Below are 14,347 nucleotides of genomic sequence, written 5' to 3' on the forward strand. Positions count from 1 at the left end.
CAATCTATCTGTGTCTATAAAGTTTTATTGGAACATAGCTATGTTCATTTGCCCGTAGCTTATGATTGCTTTCACAGTACAACAGTAACAGTAGTGTAGTTGCAAACCAGACTATATGGCCCACAAGACAAAACTACTTACTGTTTGCACACGAGTACAAACATTATGTATGGAGAGACGGCTCAGTGGTTAGGAGGATTTGCTGCTCTCTCAAAGGACTTGAATTCTTCCAGTTCCCAGGCTCACAACAGACATCTCACAACTGCCTGTCAGGCAAGGATCTGATGCCCTCTAACCTCCACAAATATCCATACACAGATGTTCTTCTTTCTGTTCCTCTCTGTCTCTGTCTTTATCTGTCTCTCTGTTTATCTGTCTCTATCTCTTTCTCTGTCACATACACACACATAAATATAAATTTAAAAATAAATCTTTTTTTTAATGCTATCTGGTTGTAGTAGTGGTACATGCCTGTAATGCTTCAGAATTTAGGAGGCTAAGGACAGAATAAAGCAAATCTAGGGCCAGCATAGAATACTTTGCCTTAATGTAACAACAACAATAGAAAGTCTGACCATGCTATTAACATATTCACCAGGGCAAAGCTCTGCAGAGGATAGCAGGGGCAATATAGTAGCCATTTAAAATAACACTCCAACATCAGAGACAATTTTTCTTCAACTCTTCCAAAATTAAAAATTATAGACTTAGGTGACTGGAAAGGAGGCTTAGCAGGTAAGTCCTCTCTTGGATACTCTAGTAGAGGACCAGGGTTCAATTCCCAGGACCTGCATGGCTTCTCACAACACTAAGTCCAGTTCCAGTGGATCTAAAACTGCCTTCTGTACTCCACTCACACTTCAAGGATGTGGTGCATGGACACTTATGCAGGCAGAACACTCAGACACAAAAAATAAATCGATGTTTAAAAATAACAAAGTCATTATTGAGAGTGTTAAGAGGGTAACTAGGGAGTTAGCTCAGTCAGTAAAATTCTTGCCACTTAAGCACGAAAATCTGAGTTTGATCCCCAGAACTCATGAAAAAAAAAAAAAAGCCAAGGACAGTGATGCAGCCTTGCAATCCCAGAACTGGGGAGGCAGATACGGGAAGTTTGCTCTCCAGCCTAGCCTGCTTGGAGAACTTCAGGCCAGTGAGAGATCCTGTCTTGAAAACAATGTAGACAGCTCCTGAGGAATAACACCTAAAATTGTTCTCTGTTTTCTATCTGCACACATATATACACACATGCACAAAGGGAAGTGTGAAGAAAGATTGAGAACAGCGCTTGCCTAGCATGCTGAAGGAGTTAGGGGCGTTGCTCCGTACTAAAGCATGTGCTTCACATACATAAGACCTAGGGTTCGAGCCTCAGAGCATACTCATATAAACACCACTGTGGAAAGCAAGTCCCAGAGTGGAAGAAAAGAACAGAACACATCAAACAGAAGGCTTACACCCAAAACACTAGAAAAATACAGAATAATAAAGTAATAGACTACACAGTAGAAAAACAACCAGAAAAATCTGAATAGGCATGCCTAAAAAAATACGCAAGAAATAGCTCAGTGAGATAACATTTGTCTCATATATACAAGGCCTGAATTCCATCCCAACATGGATGTAAATAAATAAATAAATAAATAAGGCCAGTGTAGCTTATATGATAAATTTAGAAGTTGATCTGACTCCCGGATTTCATAGGTTTCAGTCCACGATTGGTTTCTAATCCTTTTGCTTTGGCTTTGTGACAACCCATTATGATACAGCAGAACTGATCATGTTTTATAGCCAGGAAAGAAGAGAGAAGAGGAGGGTCTGGGGCTCCAGAATCGCCTTTGAAGGTATCTTCTCCATGGCTTTAAGAATGCCCAGCTATCACAGTTCCACCACCTACCGACAGCACCAAGATGGAGTTTGTGTGCTGGTTAGTTTGTCAATTTGACACGAACTAAAGTTACCTGGGAAAAGGGAGCCTCCGTTGATGAATCATTCTCATCAGATTGGTCTGTTGGCATGTATGTTGGGTAGTTTCTCATTACTAGGCATGACTTCCCTCCTGTTGGTTGAGCCAGTTAAGCAGTTGTTGGTTACTGCCTAGATAGAAGTACCACGATTGCACCATGAGGAATATTGTGCCATGCTTTGGTTGGGGGATAGAGGACGGCGGGTAAATGAAGTCACAAGTGAATTTGTGCAGTCAACCTGGGCATGAACATGTTAAGGACCCCATAGCCTCAGATCCAGACAGATGGTAAAGCCTCCCTCAGGCACCCGAGTGCTAGTGTTACCATTGTGTGCAGAAAATGTCCATGATAGCCTTCTCCCCCTGGATACATATAGCCTGAAGATTGCTCCCCTACAGAGACTGTTTCTACCAAGATCAGCCTAACCTATCTCCTTGATCTAGCTGTGTACCATAAACCCTGCTTCTGCTTTCTTGATTATCTATATATAATAGCCCTGCCTCCTAATTCAGCTGTATTTAAAAGCCCCACCTCTCCGTTCAACTCTATATAATAAGTGCGCTGAACTTCCATGATGCTGTCGTTTCTTCAACAGAAATCCCCACCTGCTTTCCTGTGTGTCCATGTGTCTGTCCAACAATTTATATTTTCTTCATTCCCTCACTGCCCTAGTCAAGCCCATCCCTAGAATCACATTGGATGGGACACATGCTGGCCACTGTTATGGTTCCTAGACATCACAGCTGATAGGGGCTATTGATTGTTTCCCTCCGTTGGAAGCTTGCATAGCAAATTCTAATAGTATGAAAGCTAGTTAGTCCCCAGAGAATATTTTCATATTAATGATTGTCAATGGAGAGCCCAGCTCACTATGAGCAGGGCCACCCCTGAGAAGGTGGTCCTGGGCTATATAAGAGAGCAAGCTGAGCAAGCTATGGAGAGTGAGCCAATGAACAACATTCCTCAATGGCCTCTGCTTCAGTTCCTGCCTCCAGGTTCATGCCTTGAGCTCCTGCCGTTACTTCCCTCAGTGATGGACTGTGATGTGGACATATAAGCCAAAAAACCCTTTTCCAACAGAAAGCAAATTGCAACACTTTTATGTCTTTACTCATTTTCACTTTGTGTTGCATGTGCATCTATGTTTACAATAGGGTTTCCTCTGTATTCCAGGCTAGCCTAGAACTCACTGTACAGCCCAGACTAATCTTGAATTCATAGTAATTCTCCCACCTCCGAGCATCGGTACCTGTACCAACTTGCCTGTCTTTGGGAGTATTCTGAGTTTCCTTATCCCTATTTCTCTGTCTCTCTAAACCCCTGGTTGCAAAACAAGACAAAAGCAACCATGCTGGAAAGTAACCTGGAATCCTCTGGAGGGTAGAGAGTGAAGTGTCAGCTCCTCTGATGCGCCATCTCTGTCGATGTTTAACACACCACCTGTTCCAGGGGAAGTCCCACTGAGAAGGCTTGCCTTGGGCTTTACCCCAGAAGCATTCGGGGAATACTATGGTAGGGACTTTTAAGTACCACAGTGTCCTGAGGTGGTAACAATTGTTGGGGCAAATAATAAGCTGATGAAAACATCTTAAAAGGGAGATGAAGGAATTCGGGGGATCCAAAGCCTGCACATATGTAGAACAGGTCAGAAGCACAGGAAATACACAAAGGACTGTAAGATCTGACCTTTGGCCAGCCTTTTGGTTCTGTGCACATTGGAAGGGAAGGATGAGATACAGCTGTAAACTGAAGAATTTACGCATGCCTTGTTCAGCAAGGGCTTGGTGATGATTGAGTTTATCATCATCCGCTCTTACACAGCAAGAGACAAGATCAGCCACTCTCAGTGTAAGGTCTCCACACGAGCTGTAAACATCTGGGAGCAGGAAGCAGCCACCCACACTTCTGTACACTCTGTCAATACTTGCACACAAAACAGAGAAAAGCTTTGCCGGTTTGCAACCGTCTGAAGCATTGGTATTTGTTACCAGTGTACATCAGGTCGTCATTCACTCCCTACACATCCATTCAAGGTTTCCTCCACTCAGCGCACAATTGATCATTAAAGGTAAATAAGTTTTCACATGTGCACAGAACAAAGTTGAGAAATTTAATGATTCTCCATGTTTAAAGAAGTCTCTCTCCAATAGCCGTTGGCCATTCAGCTAGCTGTTCAAACTGTTCACAAATAAAAAATAAAACAGGGGGCTAGGTGTGGTGGTGTACATGTTTAATTTTTAGCATTTTGTGGGCAGAGGCAGGTGGATCTTTCTGGGTTCAATGCTGGGCTGGTCTACAGAGTGAATTGGAAGACAGACAGTGCTATGCAGATACCCTGTCTCAAAAAGAAGCGGGAGGAGGTGGTGATGAAAGAGGAGGAGGAAGAAGAGGAGGACGAGGAAGAGAGGGAGGATAAAAAGAAAAAACTTTTAACCTTGCAGAGAAATTAGGCAGATAGAAATATCGACAGTGGTGACTGGAGCCTGGGGAGATGGTTCAGCAGGTAAGAGCAGTGGCTGCTCTTGCAGAAGTCCCAGCACCCTCACGATGACTCACAAACATTAGCAATTCCAGTTCCAGTGGATCTGACATCCTCTTCTGACCTCTGCATCAGGCATGCATGTGATACATAGACATGCATACAGGCAAAACATCTATACACATGCTGTATATATATTTATATAGTTTTAAGTGTAATTTATTCAAGTGTGGTGGCAAATGTCTGTAATCAAAAGCACTTAAGGAGATATAGGCAGTACAGGCAAGAACAGGTGCTGAAATCCAGCCTGAGTGCACAACATCCTGTCTTGCAAACAAAAGAGGTATTGTTTCAGTATGTTGTACTAGGTCAAGTGGATAACCATATGGTTGTTTTTCTTCTTCTTTTCTTTTCTTTCTCTCTTTCTTTCTCTTTCTTTCTCTCTCTCTCTCTCTCTCTCTCTCTCTCTCTTCTTCTTCTTCTTTTTCTTCTTCTTCTTCTTCTTCTTCTTCTTCTTCTTCTTCTTCTTCTTCTTCTTTCTCCTTCTTCTCCTTCTCCTTTTCCTCCTCCTCCTCTTCCTTTTCCTCCTTCTCTTCCTCTTCCTCTTGTTTGTTTGTTTGTTTGTTGAGACAAAGTTTCTCTGTGTAGTCCTACACTGGCTGTCCTAGAACTCACTCTGTAAAACAGGCTGGTCTCAAACTCAAAGAGATCTACCTACCTCTGCCTACTGAGTACTGAGATTAAAGGCATGTGGCAACACTGCTTGGCTCTTTTATAATTCTTATTTTGCTTTTTAAATTTTTTTCTTTTGGGGGGGACATTTACATATCTGTTGGTTTGAACTTTATTATACAACTTGAGAGATAATGCCTTTGCCTCTCCACAAACTTTTAAATTGTTATTAGGCTGGAAAGATGACTCAGTGGTAAGAGCACTGGCTGCTCTTTCAGAGGGCCAGGGGTTCAATTCCCAGCATCCACATGTCAGCTCACAACTGTCTGTAACTCCAGTTTTAGGGGATCTGACAGCAGGGACCCTCACACCAATGCACATAAAATAAATAATTAAATTGTTATCACCCAAAGATTCCTGGCAACCCTTATTATGATCTCAATGTTTGTTTATTTTTGGTTAAGTTTTCTCTCTGTGTCGATCTGTCGGTCTCTCTCTGTCTCTGTCTGTCTCTATCTCTGTCTCTCTCTGTATACATTTGTTTGCATGAATGCAGGCAAGCACGTGTGTATGTGTCAGAGCACAATACCAGGCATTGGTCCTCACCTTCCTCCTGGTCTGAGTCAGGGTCTTTGTTGGTTTCTGTTGCATATGCCAGACTAGCTGGGCCTCAGGTTTCTAGGGGTTCTTCTGTCTTTACCTCCACTTCCCTGTAGGCACACTGTGATACAAAGTCTTGCCCAGCTTTTATGTGGGTTCTGGAAATTCAAACTCAGGTCCTCATGTTTATGTGGCAAGTGTTTTAACCCCTGACTCATCCTTCCAGCACTCCATAAGTCTTTTTGTTTGTGTGTTCTGGACAGCATCTCACTGTTTAGCCCTGACTGACCTAGAACCATGCATCACACCTGGCCATATAAACTGACAATGTAGTTTGTTTGTTCGTTTTTAAATATGAGGGAGAGAGCAGGCAAAGGAATCTGGAAGATTCCAGAGCAGAGAGGCAGAGAGAGAAAGTAGGAAACTAAAGATGGTCAGAAGACTGACCTGGTCATGAGAATAGTAAGAGCAGAGATCGTGTAGGGAGAAACAAAAATGGGAGACGGAGAGATAGGGAAAATGGGACAAAGAACAAAGCATAGCCGAAATAGCAGGGTTATAAGGAGAGAGTGGCTTGAAAGGAGGAAAACCTGAGAGTAGGGAAACTCTAGGGTGGGGAGGAGGTGAGAAGGGCAAGGGTGCTAGCATGGCCTCTGAAATGTCTGACAGGTACTGTATGGTGACGAGGGAGGCTGGTGGCCAGCCTGAGCTCTGCTATGCTAATAGAAACCACAGATAACTGTTTTTCTTTTCTGCCTTTCAGAATTTAGGGAAATAGAGTTTTCTTTGGACCTGGCAGACTTGTGCTTTTTGTTTGTTTGTTTTGTTTTTGTCACAACAGGGTGGCACTATGTAGCTCTAGCCATTAGCATTCGATCTAAGCTCCATCCCACAGTTACCTGGCAACAGCCAGGTATGCTCCTCCCCATAGTTACCCGGCAACAGCCAGGTATAGACCCAGTATAAAAGGGGCTGCTGGCCCACTCCTATTTCTTTTCCTCTTTCCTTCTTGCTCCCTGTTGCCCCCTTCTCTCTCTCTCTCTCTCTCTCTCTCTCTCTCTCTCTCTCAATCTCTCTCTTCCCCCCCCCCTTTCTCTGCCTCTAACTACCCTCTTAACTCCTTTCCCCATGCACTGAATAAACTCTATTCTATACAATACCATCATGCGGCTGGTCCCTCCAGGGAAAGGGATGCCTTGGCATGGGCCCCCTGAGACACCCCCTTCCCCCATACCTGACTATACCCCCATAGAACATATCTCCCCTCTCTTTATCTTTTTATAAACACATCCACTATCTGTGGAACTCACTATGTAGGCCAGACTGGCCTCAAACTCACAGATGTCTGCCTGCATCTGTCCCCTGAGAGATAGGATTAAAGGGGTGCGCCACTACACCCAGTATTGTGTGGATTTTAAAAGATAATATAATCAGAAACATTCTAAGTTTTCTTCCCTGAAACTCACAGGCACCCCCACAGAATCTTCTTTTACACTTATGGAGATAATTAGTTTGGACTTTTTCATCAACCTTGTTGTTGTTGTTAGATTTCTTCACTAAGCACCTTCATTGTCCTGGTAACTTCCTAATTTCTGGGTGCACACGGTGTTCTTATACTTCTACACCTTTCTTGGCAACTCAAATACATTGTCCAAAATGTTTCCTCTAGGACTCCAGTCTTTTCCAGTCTCAAAACACCTAACATCGATTCAGACTCTTGCTTCTGATCCTTCAGGATTTCTACATTTTTCTCCTTCTTCCTCTACTATATTAAGCTAGGAGATCTTATATCTTATTTTGGTCCCCTAGACGGAAATAAAAACATTTTGAATCATAACTGACATAGTGCCTCCCTCTTTGCAATCCCAGCACATAAGAGGCTTAAACAGAAGGATAACTATGAGTTGAAGGCCACACTGGGCTCCAGTGAGTTCCATAGTCCATAAGCAATCTGTAGAGATTCTATTTCAAAACCAAAAACCAATAACAAACACTTCTTCTGACCTTTGTGGGCCCCTAAGCACACTACATGGTGCACACATATACATGGAGATAAAACAGTCCTAAACATAAAATAAATACGTTTTATTTTTTTTTTTTAAATCTGGCACTGTAACTAAAAGATCATTAACTCTCACAATGATGAATGCAAAGGCCTCCAATTCTGTCTCGACCAGGAGTTAGCTAAGCCCGTGAGGAGGAAGTGATTCGGTTTCTTCCCCGGAAAACTTTAGCAATGTTCTCAACTCCTGGCCTCCATCTCCAACTCGTCCGGCCTCGCCCCTCCGGGCTCCGCCCCTCTAGGCTGTGCGCTGAGTAAACTCAGCCTGGTTAGAACTCCAGGCTCTCTCCTGCTTGTTGATGTCAATGGTGCTGGCCGACCCGGAAGCAGAATTCCCAAGTCAAAGACCTCGCATCGGATAAAGCAGCGCTGCCGCTAGGGGGTGTGGAAACCGCGGTGACGTCGTGCGACTTCTCTTAAACTAGCCTGCGCCTCCGGAAATGAAGGCTTGTAGCACTCGCTCTCGCCGCTTCCTTCCTGTTGTTCTTGTGTGGACAGGCATCCTTGCTTAGAAGCAATCGCTGAGATTTCACCTACAGGACCACCACTGCGGAGTTCCTGTAGTTGCGGGAGGCAACCCAGAGGAGAAGCCGGCGAAGCAGCGGGTGCCCATGGCTAAGGGAACGAAGCCTGGTCTCCTAGCCATTGTGCTTGGGTGCCAGGAGCGCGAAGGCGAAGGTGCCATTCCATGTGGTGTAATGACAGTGTTTCCTTGCTAGTGTTCTTGAGAGGTTTCCAAGACACAAAACTTGACTGCAGACAGTTTCCCGTTTCCAGTTTACAGCAACAATTCCCTTTTTTTTTTTTTTTTTTTTTTTGGTTTTCGGGACAGGGTTTTTCTGGGTAGCCCTAGCTGTCCTGGAACTCACTCTGTACACCAGGCTGGCCTTGAACTCTCGAAATCCGCCTGCCTCTGCCTCCCAAGTGCTGGGATTAAAGGTGTGCGCCACCACGCCCGGCTCAGCAACAATTCTTAACCCAGTAGAGTGAAACCCTTTCCGCGAGAATCTCTAATCCCTAACAGTGCAGAACAATGATTTGTGGAGCTGAGGCAGTTTAGAAAGCCAGGGAAAATTAAGACGCCATGGGAGAGAAAGGGGAGAATATTGTGATACAACAGAATTCTCGGCAAACATTGCCTTCACAGACTATTTTTATTAAATAGGAATATGTCAAAGAATGTAACAATAGCTGAGTTTGTGGCGCTCAGTGAGTTTGAAACTAGCCTGAGCTTTGGAGGGTGGTCTTGCCTCCATCCAAAAGGAAGAACGCAAGGTCTTAGACTGTTTGGCCTTAAAGCATGATTCTTTGACATTTTGCTTTAACTTTTTGAGAGGTTACATGTAGCATGGGCTCGTCCCAATTCTATATAGCTAATGATGCTCTTGACTTTCTAATCTACCTCTTCCTCCGAGAGCTGGGAATCAGGTGCCCTGCCACACCTAACTTTATTTGGTTTTATTTTTTGAGGCAGGGTCTCATACTAGCCAGTGCTAGGATTATAGGTATGATCACCACACCTGGATACACCTTTGAGTTTCACTTTTAAGGATCCTAAGCTGTAACTTGTAACTTTCCGAAGATCTTAAAAGATTACTAGCCTTATATACCAGTCAAAACGTAGTTTCACGTCACTTGTAACCACTATAGTAATGATGGACGTGGCATGTCAACCTGTGCTTTTGTCCTGTCAGCCTATGATCCTGTCCAACCTACCTCAGAAAACACACTGTGATCACACTTAAAAAAAAAAAAAAAAAAAAGAAGAGAGAACAAAGTTCTTCAGAACACTTTGGATAGCGCACCTTCAAAAGTCGCCCCAATCATATATATGACAATATTAAGACACTTAAATGTAGTCGTGAGTTGAGAAACCCATACCTACACTTGAATATTTAATGTGTACTGTACTCCTAAGAATCTTTCTCTTTAAATATCTAAGTTTAAATGTATGCTTAAAAGGCCTTTTTTTTTTTTTTTTTTTTCAGGACATGGTCTCACTATGTATCTTCGGTTGGCCTGGAACTCACCATGTAGACCAGGTTGGCCTCAAGCTCACATAGATCCACCTGCCTCTGCCTACTGCCACTATGCCCAATCGAACGAAACATTCTCATTATAAACTCGTACCAAATCTTCCTGGACTTCTCTCTGCAGCAGATCAAGAATCCCAGCTTTGGGGGAGGCTAGCAATGTGGATTCCTGTAATGGACAAAGTCCTCCACTCCATAAACCAGGAGTGAGGGTGCGCACGCGTGATCCCAGCACCGAGGAGGGTCAGGAGTTCAAGGTCATTATCAGCAGAGTAGCAAATTCAAGCCAACCTGGGCTACAAGAGATTCTAACTCAAAAACAAAATTTTATCTTTGGGTCTGGAGATGTAGTTCAGATGGTGGCATGATTGCCTAACATCTACAAAACCCTGAGTTTTATCCCCAGTGACACATAAGCCAGACAGAGTGGAATAAACTTGTAATCCCAGCACTTGAGACTGGAGGCAAGTAGCAAGTTTGGGATCAACCTGGAGCACACGAGACAATTTATAAAAAGAAAAAAAGCGGGGGGGGCTGGTGAGATGGCTCAGCAGGTAAGAGCACCCAACTGCTCTTCCAAAGGTCCTGAGTTCAAATCCCAGCAACCACATGGTGGCTCACAACCATCTGTAACGAGATCTGACTCTCTCTTCTGGTGTGTTTGAAGACAGCTACAGTGTACTTACATATAATAAATAAATAAATCTTTTAAAAAAAAAAAGAAAAAAAGAAAAGAAAATCCTGGCCAGGCATTGGGGCTCACAACTTTCAGCCCAGTACTCTGGAGCCAGAGGCAGGTCTATCTCTGTAAGGCCTGTCTGGTCAACATGGTAAGTTCCAGGCCAACCTAGATTGCACAGTGAGACCCTGACTCCAAAAACAAAACTAAAAGCAAAACAAACAACAAAAATCCTTGCTTACATGAGTCTCTGGAAAGAATTTAAGTCTTGGTTTTTAATAGAATTGAGGTGTATCTCCCCGCTCTTCTCTGGTGTTGACAGAGCCAACTCCAAAGTGTATGAGATGTAAGCACGGAAAAATGTATATAAAGAGGCCACTGCTTTTAGACAAAGACTTCCACTCAGGTGAGGATATATGAGCTTGTATAGCATTGACTAGCTCATCAAGAAATAACCGGCTGGCAACTGACCAACAAAAGGATAGTTGAAGGGACGGTAGGAAATATTTTCACCTACGATCAAATCTTTTGAGTTTCATAGATTATGATTTCTTTTTCTTTTCCTTTTCCTTTTCCTCTTTCTTTTCTTTTTTTCTTTTTTTTTTTTTTTTTTAGACAGGGTTTCTCTGTGTAGCCCTGGCTGTCCTGGAACTCACTTAATAGACCAGGCTGGCCTCAAACTCAGAAATCTGCCTGCCTCTGCCTCCTAAGCGCTGGGATTAAAGGTGTGCGCCACCACGCCCGGCTAGATTATGATTTCTAAGCATCTATTTTTCACACACACACACACACACACACACACACACACACACACACACACACCTAAATGCACACACCCATGAATGGAGGCGAGTGGACTGCTTGTGGGAGTTGGTTCTCCCACATGGAGATCTAACTCAAGTCCTCAGACACTTTTATCCACTGAGCCAGGTCAATAAATTGTATGGGGGTATGATATTACAACTGGCAGATGGTGCATGGCAGAAATTACCATGAACTTTCACCTGGAACTGAAGGACATTCCCGTTTGTTTGTTTGCTTTTGTTTTTGTTTTGTTTTGTTTTGTTTTGAAACAGGGTTCCTCTGTACAGAGCTGACTATCCTGGAACTCACTCTGTAGACCAGGCTGGCCTTGAACTCAGAAATCTCTCTGCCTCTGCCTCTGCCTCTGCTGGAATTAAAGGCGTGCACCACCACTGCCCGGTGACATTCCAGTTCTTTTGTTTTGTTTTTTTATTATATGTAAGTACACTGTAGCTGTCTTCAGACACTTCAGAAGAGGGAGTCAGATCTTGTTACAGATGGTTGTGAGCCACCATGTGGGTGCTGGGATTTGAACTCTGGACCTTCGGAAGAGCAGTCGGGTGCTCTTACCCACTGAGCCATCTCACCAGCCCCTTGTTTTGTTTTTTGAGACAGGGTTTCTCTGTATAGCCCTGGCTATCCTGGAACTCACTTTGTAGACCAGGCTGGCCTTGAACTCAGAAATCTGCCTGCCTCTGCCTCCGGAGTGCTGGGATTAAAGGAGTGCGCCACCACACCAGGCGACATTCCAGTTCTTAACACTGGGTCCTTTGGCCTCTGCCTGGGTCTTGTCTTTTTGTGAGTTGCTGGTTACCTTACATTTCAGGGTCACAGATCTAATAAACATCCTGTGAGGTGAGTGGACATTGCCCCCTGAGCCAGCAGTTCCCTTCACAGCAAAAGCAAACTTCCCTCAGCACCAGGCTGGCTGTAGGCACACATTCTGCCCCCTCCCCCAGGAACAGCAACTTCACTTCATGGACAGTGAAAGACTCTGGCCTTTGTTCCTCAGTAGCCCCTAGAAACAGGCACCCTGAAGGCAAGGCTGCTTTTCCTGTTCCACGCCCTTTCCTGCCTGAGCTCTTTCAGATGAGTAGCAAAATCCAATCCGTTAGGATCCCCGAGTCCAGCTTTTCTTCTGGGGCTCTAGACACAGAGCCAACACATCTGAAAAGGTATCTGTTATTAAAGATACAGTTTGTGAGGATAAAACTTTCGACGTTAGTAGGTGGTACTTGCTGCCAGGAATACAACTCCAAGCGGCGGCCCTGAGCGAGCCCTCTTGGAAGTTCCGTGTGGCTATCCGGGGAGATGGAGAGTGAGCAGGGGCATGAAACTGATCTTCTGTCATCACATCTGTGTGACTTTCTGCTGAACCCACTGCAGTGGCTTTTTCAGTTGATATGTGCTCTGGGATTAATATTACAGAAAGCTGGTAGCATTAAGTTTGAGTCAGAGCCCAGTGCAGACTTAAAATCATTTGTAAAGTTGTATTCAGGGCTTAAAAAAATAAAGTAGCACTGGGCGTGCATTTAGTCCTAGCATTCAGGAGACAGAGGCAAGCGGGTCTCTGTGAGTTCTAGGCCAGCTCGGTGAACAGAATGAGTTCCCTGTCTCCCAAAACCAATAAACAACCCAACAAATAAATAAATAAATAAATAAATAAACAGCAATCAGACTGAGAGCTCATGCTTATTTTTTTTTCAGTACTTGTAGACTGAGGCAGGAGAATTGTGAGCTTGAGGTCAGCCTGGGCTGCAGTGTAATTCATGTCAGAGAGAGAGAGAGAGAGAGAGAGAGAGAGAGAGAGAGAGAGAGAGAGAGAGAGAGAGAGTTGATCCTGTATGTCACATTTACTGTGAAAGAGGAATCAGTCCTATGTCCTAAAGGACTCAACCCTCTGACCACATTGCCCATGTGTGGAGCCCTTGACAAGTTGGGCATCCTTTTAAAGCAGGCTGTCTGTAATGTAGGGGAAGCTGGTCTTCAACTCCTAACCCTCTTACCTCCACCTACCCAAATGCTAGGGTTTCTGGCTTGCAGCAACTCAGAAAAGAGTGCTTCCTGGAACACTCTCGAGTTGGGTAATTCCACTTGAGGATCTTGGAAGTGTTAATATGACAGTATGCTGATTCCTCATCCACAGACATGTGACAGGTCATGTTGTTCAAGCCACCACAGAGCCTCAGCTGTCAGAGCTCCACCATGACCCTGAGGCAAGCTAAACCCCTCCTTCCACAAAGAAATAAAAAATGTTATCAGCCAACTTACCTTCACCAAATGCCAGCTATGTGCTGCCCAAGAGCTAAACTTCACTTTGTAGCTCAAGACAGTGCAGTTGAGCCTTTGAGTTTCTTGTGGGCTTTAGAAACATGTTAGCTCTGTAGGCATCTTAGAGGCCATGTGGGACACTGGGAAGAATTTAGCATTATTCTATGTATCCTTTAATAAGCTAGTCAACCTTTTTGGGCTTCAGCCCCATCCTAAGGTAGAAACTGCAAACTTCTTTCAAGGGTAACTGTGAAAATTATTAGGATTTATATAAAGTCAGGCAGGGGGATTCACATCTGTAATCCCAGCCCTGGGGGCATTGAGTCAGGAAGAGTTCAAGTCTGAAGCCAGCCAGCATACTGAGATGAAGCCAGCTAGGGTTACATACTGAGATGATGGCTCAAACAAAACAACAGAACACAAACCAAAACCCCTCAGGAGTCACCGCAGCACCACCTAAGTTCACAGTCCATTGAGTTCCCACGTTTCTGCAGCTCATCTTCATCCTTTTCTCTTTCTTCCTTCCTTCCTTCCTTCCTTCCTTCCTTCCTTCCTTCCTTCCTTTCATTCATTTATTCATTTATTTATAGGCAGGGTTTCTCTGTGGAGACCTGGCTGTCCTGAAACTCGCTCTATAGACCAGGCTGGCCTGGAACAACTCTGAGCTCTTGCTCTTGCTGTCCCTGCAGTATTGAGAATGCCATCACGCGACACCTCACCTGGCTCTCGTCGTCAACACTTCAATGTGAATCAGTCTTGGATACATTTTAAAATATATTT

The sequence above is a fragment of the Mus caroli genome, unplaced genomic scaffold, assembly GCF_978045245.1.
Source record: "Mus caroli unplaced genomic scaffold, Mus_caroli_1 scaffold_7, whole genome shotgun sequence".
In the NCBI taxonomy this organism is placed as follows: Eukaryota; Metazoa; Chordata; class Mammalia; order Rodentia; family Muridae; genus Mus; species Mus caroli.